This window comes from Lolium perenne, chromosome 3 (assembly GCF_019359855.2).
Source record: "Lolium perenne isolate Kyuss_39 chromosome 3, Kyuss_2.0, whole genome shotgun sequence".
NCBI lineage: Eukaryota > Viridiplantae > Streptophyta > Magnoliopsida > Poales > Poaceae > Lolium > Lolium perenne.
This window is the reverse complement of record NC_067246.2, coordinates 495652-507732: the sequence shown is the minus strand read 5'-3', so window position 1 is coordinate 507732 and position 12081 is coordinate 495652. Positions and strand designations below refer to the sequence as shown.

Genomic DNA, 12081 nt, shown 5'->3' with positions numbered 1-12081 from the left:
TTTTGGATGGCTTACCGAGCAAACACTGAAATCTGATACCAAGATGATAAGGGGTAGCCCGATCTTCTCAGTAAGCGGCGGGGTGGTGATGAACACGCGATGAACACAACGGATGGAATCGATGATAAGTGGAAGATAACTTGTATGATGCCGACGAAGTCTCTCGATTGATTCTTGTCACCAATGCAACAGCTCTCAACCCTATAAGATATCTGCAACTCCACACACTTGCGCACGTATCCGCCGACCACGAAGCGGTAGGTTGCAATCTTCTAATCCCCAATGGAACAGCAGATCACACAAACTTTCACTAGCATAAAACTCCAGATCGAAATGAATTGGAGAGTGGTGTATCAATAGTTTTGCGTAGCAAATAACTATGAACTAGGGTTTATCTTAAATGTGGTCTAAACCTAATTTGGGGGCATCCTGGGCACTTATATAGGGGTTCAGGACGACCTCGGGTTGAAAAGATACAAAAATAACCGACCCAGAATAGATCTGGTCGAGACAGACTCGGACTCGGCCGGCCTGGGGGCCGTTCGACCGGGCCTGGTACCGGGCCAGTCCGGTTCAAACCGGGCCTGGCGCTGGGTGGAGACCGGGCTACGGTGTCGGGCATACTGGATAGTGCCCGGCTGGCACAAGCACAGCGTCTGGTTTGGACCGGACGGATCCGGCGTGGAAGCCGGTTGGACCGGGGCTGGGACCGGGTGGCCCGGCGGCACAGCCGGTCTGACCGGTCCTAGCACCGGCCTGAACTTCTTCTTCCTCCCTCGCGCATGCCTCCCGCTCCTCCCTCGCGCATCCATGAGATGTCTTCATGTCCAGCTCCATGTCCAGCTTCACGTCCATCTTCTTGTCCAGCTGCTCCTCTCTTCCTCGTGTGATGCTTGTTTCCTCTTCATACCTGATCATACATAAGTAATACGACTTAGGCAGTATAAAGTTCTCATCGATCAAAGTATCACATAGGAACAAGTTCACCTGTTGCTTAAGTAGCTTCGCACGAGCGCGTGTCATTGGTCCAATCCTGACATCATTGGACTTGAGCTTCACAGCAGCATCATCTTCATCTTGCAATGACGGAGGTAGTAGTGTAGTAGGGATGTCCTCATCAAGAAGCCAAAGAACCTTCAGCGAACGGAAAAACTGGTACCACCTGCAAAAAAACATCGAGTGCGCATATTTAGACAATCGAAAGCAATCTTAAAAGACTTCTACTCCCATCAGGAATGCTAGACAGAATAGCATTGCATTCATAAAAAGAGTGCTGGCAATATTGCCAACAAGATTTGTTACAAAATAGGCATTCAAAGCCAATTCAAAGTGTGGGGACCCCGGACTAGCTGTCCGAAATACCCTGTTATGTATACAGTTCACGTTCCCATGATCAGTGTGCCGTGAACACATAACCGAACTGATATTAAATTACATCATCCTTTACAAAACAGAATAAGAAAATTACAATAAAGTCACATGACCCATCTTTACAAGATAGTCTCGAAGGGCCTAATCTAATCATCAGAGTAGCAGAATCACTTCAGCAGTGTAGAGCCCAAGTCATCTGCCTTAACCCTACAGGCAACTGACTGGGAAGACGTTCCTAGCTTGCATATACGTCGTCAACTCCTTCTTCATCTGTCGAAGTCCTCCAGGTCTGGCCAAGTAAATAGCCAGGGACAAAGCCGCGAGTACATTTGAATTGTACTCGCAAACCATCAAGAAGGTGATAACAATTCTAACTAAAGAAGACAAGAGAGGAAGAATAGTTTCTCTGGTGGATATAGCATGTGAAAGAGAATCAGTTTCTCTTGTGGATATAGCATCCCACATCACAGTTGAAGGGGACACTAAGAAAGTCCTATGACATCTCTATATCTTTGTTAAAGCAGAGTTCCTCTACATGAAACACTAGGAAGGGTCACCCTCTTTTGTTTCATTTTCCTCGACCATCTCCACATGGTCGGCACACCATCTTTCCCGTACCCTTCCGGTACTTCCAACACACATTTCCTTTGGAAATCATTTTCAAAACCAAAACTCGACACAGCTCTGTAACGGCCATCCCAACCGTCCATGACCGCGGACGCGGCTATTCGAATAGTTTTGACTCTGCAGAGTTTGCACACTTTCACCACAACTATCCGGATACCTATCGTGTGGGCATCATCCCCGCATAACGACATATGCCACGACGGATACCCGGACATAACCTTTCGCCCATTCGACTTAACACGAGGTCCTACCCTATGGAGTATGTACCTCCCCGGCACCGTGGCAGCTCACCTCCTCTAGAGCGTGGCTCCACCGCCAAGCCAGGAGACCCATAGTGTCTTCCGGACGGGTCAGCCCCGAAGGCCTCCCGTTATACTATTGTCCCAACCATGACAACCCGGACTCGGGGGTAACCGTACCCTTGTATAGTTGTGCCGTGCCTCATGCTAAGAAGAACAAACGTCAAGTTAAGCCCCGTGCCCACGTTGGAGTAGCTATGGTTGCGCTGTTTAGTTGTTCCGGGCGAATACAAAGAACCATGTGTCGTTTTTCTCAAAAACCCAAGTCACACACACCTTCCTCTTTCCAACCATCTTTGTCAAGATCCTTTCCTTTCATAAACCATACGCTTGGGTAAGATTGCCTCACCCAAGGTTTTCATAAACATTTACAACAAGGTAAACCTTGAGGGTTCCCAATCTAAAGTTTCATGAGTTGAACTAATACAACACTATGGCCGAGATGAGGGTCATCACGCCATTGGGGGTATGAAAAATAGGTATTGGAGTGGATCATACTTGCTTGAGCTAAGCATGTATTATGACAACACAAGAGGAAATATACTTTCAGATTTGTGGTGCTATCTAACCCAATCAATAGATAGATAGGGATGAGAATTGACCAACACCAACACCATTAAGGGAAAACAGGCATACTCATCACAATTTGAGAATACACCAAAAACATGGTATTGATACATCTACACTAGAAGGGGGTGTAGTATGAATCTTGTCCCGAGGTGGAACATATTCAAGCTAAATATAGAAAGCAAGTTGGATAGCAATGGCCATGATACCATACACCCAACCAATTACCAAGACCTTGACAAGATAAAACTACTAGAGGTACCATGCTTGCATCCAAGCATAGATGACAACAATATGGAGATCATCACACATAGAACCAAGATGCTATTGATAGCACAAGATGACATCCAACGAGACATCATATCAGAGATCAAAAGATGGCTTGCCTTGGCTTATTTGTCCCTGGACTTCTTCAACTTCATCAATATAAGAATCCCGTCAATATAAATAAAATCCTTGTCCGAACCACTTCTTCTTCTTCTCCGGAATCGTTCGCATCTATCGTCGGAAAATATAAAAGGAACACAATCAATCACATTGCACCAATCATAACAAGCATGCAACATTCAACAATCAACAAGCAATAGCTAACCACCTTACTACGGGCTAACATACAAAGAACTTATAGATACTACAAAGCAACTAAAAGAGAACCCATTTTATTTACCTAGTAAAGGTATGAGAGTATCATAACTTAGCAGTTGCCTCTCTCGGTATCACCATGGCACAACTAAGTATCCCCTGGTAGATAACATCATAAAGAGGACAAGTGCATTAGTTGGGCATTACAAACATTCATATTATTTTTTTGAAACATTTTTGGAAAAGCGGGAAATCATTCTCTCTATTTTGTAAAGCTTACACAACACTACACAAGAATAGGAAGTAAATGATATGCCACACCATTTGAAGACTTAAGCCAAACAATAGAACTAAGGTTAAGTTGCAGAGGTTTTGTTTTGCAAGAATAAAACATTGGTTGACCAATTTTTAAATAAAAGAGTGGGCAAAGGTTTAAAAATAAACCAAAGAGTTTTGGTTCAACAATCCATGTCACACATACACATTAGTAACAGTAAGAAATATGCATGAACAGAGACTAACACTATTTTTCCTAGATGGCCAGTACTAATACAAGACTAACCCAATTGGATTCACTCAAAAATATTAAACCTACAAATTTAGGAATTTGTTTGAATCTGGCTGTACAGAAAAAAAGATCTGTAAGCCATAAATCGTAGAAAAATCCTAAAAATATGAGACCACTGGCATTTGAAAGATATTTAAACAGAGATGCATACACAATTGGATTTGGGTTCAAAAAGTTTCTGAAACTCTCACAAATGGATTAACAAGGTTACTGTATGTCTTTACCATTTTCTTTACAACTGGATTTTCATAATAGATAAATGTTTGAACCTTGTTGGAGATGATTAAGAAAACATACAGCAGTCCTACAAAGTTGGAATCACTCAATTAGGTTCAAAGATGGATTTTTTGTGATTTAAAAACTAACAGCCATGTCTGCAGAACACACAGAACAAGTTTAATTCACCACAAATCGTACATGATTGATAAAAATATGAGGTCAGTTGCATCTGAAAGGTATTGAAAAGGTGGTTCTTACCCAGTTTGTTTCATTCAAAAATTCGTTCCCAAGCTCCTGATTTAATTCGACAAAGTCAGATCTGACCAGATCTTGATCTGTGAACCATTTCAGTTTCAGGAGGTCAATCGAAGTGAAACCACCACCAAAATGAAGGTATTGAAGAGGGCTTTCACCTACAGTTGAGTTTGCTCAAAAAGGTTTCGTAAAACGGAACAAATCTAACAAACAGTGAATCTGCATGTTTACAGAACTTTATATACCACGGACAATCCGTAACGAATATGAGGATGAGACCAGCGCCAAGTTGTAGATCTTTTCCGTATCTATCTGCGGAACTTTGAATGACTCGATTTGGATCTGCGCACGAGATTTGGTGGATTTTACAAGTTCGTACCAGAATCTGAAACAGCAAGATAGCAGAAATTACTGCAAGGATTTGGACGAACTTTGGTCAAGAACTTCAGATCTGAGGATAGCTCAAGCTTCTCCATGCTTAGACCAACATGCACCTGCATCAAGATCCAATCTTAGCAATGGAAGAAGAAGAAGAGGAGAGAAATCCATCTAGGGTTGGGGAGAAGAAGGAGAGGGATGCTCTCATGGTGAGGGGAAGCTTGAGGGAGGAGGGGAGCTTCATCTTGGTGGATCTTCATGGCCATGGCCGGCCATGTGAGCAAGGGGGAGCAGCAGCTCGTGGAGAAGAGGTAGGAGAGGGATGGGAGTGAGTGGAGGAAGGAGTGGGGAGTGAAAAATGAGAGCAACGGGAGGTGGAGTGGCCGGCCAAGTGAGCTTTATAGAGGGAGAGAGTGGTGGCTGCCTCCTTTTTGATTGACTAGGATGGGTGGCTGCCCATTTAATTGTTGGGGTAGTTGGGAGGCAAGGCTTGCAAGAGAAGAAAGTGGAGATGAAGAAATTTCAGCTCATGCATGCCAAGAGCTTGGCATGGCCGGCTACTTGTTGACATTACAAGTGGGCAAGCAAGGTGCAATGCCACTTCATGAGTGTCGACCAATGTTGAGTGTTGGGAGGTTTAGCTAAAAATGGTTTGATGATGTATTAAAATTTGGGAGATAAGTGATAATAGACATTGGTGCCTATGTGGGAGAATAAAACACTTAGATCAAATTGTCAATTTGGCCAAGAGATGATGGTGATGATTTACAAGGTTTCATGTGTATGCCATTTTTGGAGATGGCCACCACAAGATTTGAGACTTGAACTAAGCAAAACAATATGAGACACATGGCACTCAAGTGCTCATGCAACACACACGGCACCACTTGTGTTATGTAAAGAAAATAGATTTCTTCAAGTGATAAAGAGTCCAAGGTTTAGAGAGATAGTGAAGGATGTAATCATATACTCACAAGGATGAATATATTGACAAAAGTCATCAATTCATGATGGAAAAGAATAGATGATTGAGATGGGTATAAGAGAGGGATGTAGCTAGGGGTAGACGATCCCAAGTTTTGAATTAAGGATGATTGAGCTATCTTGTACCACAAATAGAAAAATCAAGATGGCACACCCATGTTGTCATCAGGAGAGAGGTTTGATGTAGTAAGAAGGAAAACAATTCTTCCTAAGCCACACATGTGTTTTATTTAGTGAGTTGCTTGTTTAACCACTAGAGGTGTTGTTATTAAGGGTAGCTCAAAACAAAACTCAACAAGCAAATCAAGACAATTTATCTACCAACAGATCAAGGCAATTCATCATAACAAACAGATCAAGGCAATTCATGTTAATTAGTCTATAGAAAAAGTTTTTGTTCCCCCTAATTTTTGCACTTTGGATAATTAAACAAGCTTGCAAAAAGTTGGGGTGTTACAGATCTTCCACCCTTAAAATAATCTCGTCCCGAGATTACTAAGCATAGAACTAGAGGGGTTGTAAAGTTTAACTAAAGTTAGACTCCATTCTTTTGTAGATGTGCCATTTTTGAGAAGGTCGTTGCTTCATCTTCTGGGAGACATGATGGATTCCTGCCGATGGTGAGCTTCATGAAGAGGTTGAATACTCCAAGCAGGTGTTAGAGTCCATGATTCAAGGAGAGTTAGCGCACTCCAGCGGTGCTTTAGCAGGGTTGAAAACTTTTTAGAGTTAACTTTAAATTTTAGTGGAAGACAAAGTCTTCCACCCTTAAAATTGTTCATAGGGGGGTTTAAAAACTCTAAGCTTCGGCCAAGGGTCTTGTCAGTGCTTTCGAAGAAGTGATCTTTCTCTCGTCTTGAGTTGAAGCATCTTCAGGGAGCGAGGTGCAGTCCACAACTTCAAGGGAAGTTAGTGCATCCCAAATTCCCAACGGTGTTTTAGAAAGGTTTAAATTTTTAGGGTCAGCTCCAATTTTTAGTGGAAGACGAAGTCTTCCACCCTTAGGATTTTTCATCGGGTTTCGGAAAAACTCAGAGCTTCTGCCTTGTAGTCCTGTCTGGGCTTCTGAAGAAGTCGTCGATCTTCCGTATTCAGTTGAAGAATCTTCAGGAGACGATGTGTAGTCCACGACTTCAAGAGGCACTCACGGTGTTTATTAGACCATATAACGCGCGGTAAGTTAGTAAGTCGATGAAACGCCTGGTTGGTCTCCATATGAAGCAGCAACGAAGGCCGTCGAAGACAATCTTCAGCTTGAGGGTCAGTGTTGACTTATACCACTTAAGAAGTGAGCAAGTAAAATACACCTAATCTTGAGTCTTGAGGTATCTTCATGAGCTTCACTTGATGATGAGCAGATGAACCATGTGATGTAGGCGTTGGCTTTGACGCTATTGTTCTCTCAGCTTGTTAGATGGTGTGTTAGAGGGTGGTTTTCAAGAAGATATCCCCGAGGTTAGTGCGGTTATGCTCTAAGGTTAGCCCAAATTAGTATGTCTTCTCGCCGAGGTGCAGTCACTCTTAAAGGTAGGGGCTTCTGCTTTCTTCGCGTAGTAGAGATGCTTCAGTTGATCTTGAAGGTATTGGCTTCTGCTTTGTTGGCGTAGTAGAGATGCATCAGATGACCTTGAAGGTAGTCGGCGTAGATAGGGGTCTGAGTTAGTTTACCTGACGGTTGAAAAACAACTGCTAACGGGTTTAGAGTTAGAGTCTTTCGTTATTCTACCCAACTAACTAGCAGTTAGCAATACATCGGCGAGGCAATCTTTAATCCTATCATTACATGTGACACCCATACAACCATAACCAGAGACAGAATACCACTAACAGAGGCTACTGGTATTTTTCCTGGATACACAGTAACAAAACAAGATCAACACAATTGGAATCATTCAAAAATATTTATTTTTCAATTTTTGAGACTCAAAATACTAACCAGAAACAGTGATCAAGTTTTATTTATTAAAAATCGCACAAAAATCCTAAAAATACAAGGTCAGTGGCGCCTGAAAGATAATTTCATACTGGTTCTAGTGCAATTGGAATCACATCAATCGGAGCTACCGAACTATTTTTATTAGAAAAACAGTACACGGGCAGATTTCCATTTTTAATTTCTGTTTCACAAATTTCAAACAATTAAAAAGGGCGGGAACGTCTAAATAGCAAGACATACGTGCACACAGCAAACAGATACAAACACTCAAGGCAGCACACTGGGGAACTACAAGCAATCATCAAACCAAACAAGGCACTCTAAGTATCCAGAGATACCTAATACGTGGGGGTAGCTCAATCGAAGCGATTGAGTTTGTCCTATCCATCCTATTGGATTTGGGGCTGGTCACATATGTTGGCGTCTTCATCTTGTTGGCATCGTCTTCAATAAGGAACCTTGTAATCGTTGGTGGTGAAGGGGCCGGGTGTTGAGTCGTTGATGTTGAGGCGGAGGAGAAAACTGTGTAGAACTTCTAGTCTCGACATCTCGGAAACATGAGGTCTTCGAAGGAGTAGCTGTTGATGTGCTCCCGAAATCAAGATCTACTCGTTGCTGGCCTAAAAATTACTAGTCAAGAAACTGAGGACTTGATCCTTGACGACTGCAAAAGTGCAAGTCCAAAGAGGAGCAAGGTCAACTCCTTGACAGACTTTGGTGACAACCAAAGACATGCTCTTATTAACCCTATACGCGTACGGCTAAGTCGGCATCCAATCTTCAGTAGCTGTAGTCGGAGATACTTGAGACTTCCTGAAGGGTTGATCCATCTTCGACTTCGAGTCTCCGAGTATGAGTTGGGACATCGTCCAATATGTTGATTTGGAAGAGGATGAGGTAGTAAAATCAAAAGCTTTCAAAGTCTTTGGAAATCAGAAAGTGAGTTAAGAATTAGAAATTTTTGAAAGGATAAGAAGAATAGAAACGAAGCTTCTAGTTACTTAGGAAGATAAGGTTCGTAAATATTTTTACCAAAGTAGTGCTTTCCCTAACTAACGTCCATGCTAACTAAGGTCTCCTACAGTCAGGATGGCTCTGATACCAGCTCTGTGGGGACCCCGGACTAGCTGTCTGAAATACCCTGTTATGTATACAGTTCACGTTCCCATGATCAGTGTGCCGTGAACACATAACCGAACTGATATTAAATTACATCATCCTTTACAAAACAGAATAAGAAAATTATAATAAAGTCACATGACCCATCTTTACAAGATAGTCTCGAAGGGCCTAATCTAATCATCAGAGTAGCAGAATCACTTCAGCAGCGTAGAGCCCAAGTCATCTGCCTTAACCCTACAGGCAACTGACTGGGAAGACGTTCCTAGCTCGCATAGACGTCGTCAACTCCTTCTTCATCTGTCGAAGTCCTCCAGGTCTGGCCAAGTAAATAGCCAGGGACAAAGCCGTGAGTACATTTGAATTGTACTCGCAAACCATCAAGAAGGTGTTAACAATTCTAACTAAAGAAGACAAGAGAGGAAGAATAGTTTCTCTGGTGGATATAGCATGTGAAAGAGAATCAGTTTCTCTTGTGGATATAGCATCCCACATCACAGTTGAAGGGGACACTAAGAAAGTCCTATGACATCTCTATATCTTTGTTAAAGCAGAGTTCCTCTACATGAAACACTAGGAAGGGTCACCCTCTTTTGTTTCATTTTCCTCGACCATCTCCACATGGTCGGCACACCATCTTTCCCGTACCCTTCCGGTACTTCCAACACACATTTCCTTTGGAAATCATTTTCAAAACCAAAACTCGACACGGCTCTCAGAACGGCCATCCCAACCGTCCATGACCGCGGACGCGGCTATTCGAATAGTTTTGACTCTGCAGAGTTTGCACACTTTCACCACAACTATCCGGATACCTATCGTGTGGGCATCATCCCCGCATAACGACATATGCCACGACGGATACCCGGACATAACCTTTCGCCCATTCGACTTAACACGAGGTCCTACCCTATGGAGTATGTACCTCCCCGGCACCGTGGCAGCTCACCTCCTCTAGAGCGTGGCTCCACCGCCAAGCCAGGAGACCCATAGTGTCTTCCGGACGGGTCAGCCCCGAAGGCCTCCCGTTATACTATTGTCCCAACCATGAAAACCCGGACTCGGGGGTAACCGTACCCTTGTATAGTTGTGCGGTGCCTCATGCTAAGAAGAGCAAACGTCAAGTTAAGCCCCGTGCCCACGTTGGAGTAGCTATGGTTGCGCTGTTTAGTTGTTCCGGGCGAATACAAAGAACCATGTGTCGTTTTTCTCAAAAACCCAAGTCACACACACCTTCCTCTTTCCAACCATCTTTGTCAAGATCCTTTCCTTTCATAAACCATACGCTTGGGTAAGATTGCCTCACCCAAGGTTTTCATAAACATTTACAACAAGGTAAACCTTGAGGGGTTCCCAATCTAAAGTTTCATGAGTTGAACTAATACAACACTTAGATCAAATTGTCAATTTGGCCAAGAGATGATGGTGATGATTTACAAGGTTTCATGTGTATGCCATTTTTGGAGATGGCCACCACAAGATTTGAGACTTGAACTAAGCAAAACAATATGAGACACATGGCACTCAAGTGCTCATGCAACACACACGGCACCACTTGTGTTATGTAAAGAAAATAGATTTCTTCAAGTGATAAAGAGTCCAAGGTTTAGAGAGATAGTGAAGGATGTAATCATATACTCACAAGGATGAATATATTGACAAAAGTCATCAATTCATGATGGAAAAGACTAGATGATTGAGATGGGTATAAGAGAGGGATGTAGCTAGGGGTAGACGATCCCAAGTTTTGAATTAAGGATGATTGAGCTATCTTGTACCACAAATAGAAAAATCAAGATGGCACACCCATGTTGTCATCAGGAGAGAGGTTTGATGTAGTAAGAAGGAAAACAATTCTTCCTAAGCCACACATGTGTTTTATTTAGTGAGTTGCTTGTTTAACCACTAGAGGTGTTGTTATTAAGGGTAGCTCAAAACAAAACTCAACAAGCAAATCAAGACAATTTATCTACCAACAGATCAAGGCAATTCATCATAACAAACAGATCAAGGCAATTCATGTTAATTAGTCTATAGAAAAAGTTTTTGTTCCCCCTAATTTTTGCACTTTGGATAATTAAACAAGCTTGCAAAAAGTTGCGGTGTTACACAAAGAGTATCGATTACTAGATGACAACTTTTCATGGAGCTTGAGTCTGTGTCGAGACACTTGGGGCAAATGTGGCAGTTGTTTGTTTATTCGCTTCCACTAGTTCAAGAAGCTAGCGTACGCACTTGCTTGCCGATTTGCTAAATGAGCTGAGGTAAATAGCAACGCCGTCTTTACCCTTCGGTAAATTCTTCGTCAGCAATTCCATGTCGGCCTCAAAGCCATATCCCATAAAAAGTTCGAGTGCAAGAAGTGCTCCATAGAGACGCGAGGTGCGTTTTAGTACCTCGATGGTGTCATTGGAGTCGACAGAGCACTAGTAGGAAAAGCCTTATAGGTGTATCTTAGTTCTGTGGCGCACCACCCAAAAATGCGCCACAGATAGTTGTTTTGTGGCGCACCAGGCACGGTGCGCCACAGAAATAGCTTAATTTTGTGGCGCACCAACAATCCATGCGCCACAAAAACTTGGTGGGGCCAGCCCCAAACATTGGTTTCACTACTTCTTTGGCGCACAGGACCACGTGCGCCACAGAAATAAGACATTCTCTGGCGCACTGGTCTTGGTGCGCCACTGAATTAAGACTTTCGGTGGCGCACGTGGGATGGTGCGCCACAGAAACTACATATTTCTTTGGCGCACATGAGTTCCATGCGCCACAGAAGGTTGTTTGGCTCCCCACGCAACTCCACCCCCCCCCTAGATCGCCTTTTTACCTCTATAAAAAATGAAAGAAATAGATAGAAATTTCAAAAAAAAATTCCATCAAGATGCCCATGTATTATGTCATCTTTTACCACTGAAAATTAACAAACATAAATTTCGCCTATATTTGCAAAATTGTGTGGGAAAATCATCAAACTGGATTTCTGGTTGCATACGAACTCGAAAAATTCAAAAAGAGTAAAAAGTTACGGCCAGTTAAAGTTTTTTTGCTGCAAAATACAAAAAAAAGAAAAAAATCTTTGGCGCACCAAGTGCCCATGCGCCACAGAATTAACGTCCAACATTTGAATTTTCTGCCACCCTCCTCCATTTCTCCTCACTTCTCCTCCACTTCTCCTC

At 42.8% G+C, this 12081-nt stretch overlaps 1 long non-coding RNA gene across 1 annotated transcript; it reads right to left on the bottom strand.

Annotated features, from left to right (window-relative positions):
- Positions 1–295: 295 nt before the first annotated feature.
- On the bottom strand, positions 296–5221 carry LOC127340584 (uncharacterized). The gene is made up of 6 exons (XR_007874597.2): positions 4920–5221; positions 4734–4830; positions 4492–4646; positions 3532–3605; positions 3251–3362; positions 296–1162 (listed from the first exon to the last, which is right to left on the bottom strand). It is a non-coding gene; the product is annotated as an uncharacterized lncRNA (long non-coding RNA).
- Between the last annotated feature and the right edge of the window lie 6860 nt (positions 5222–12081).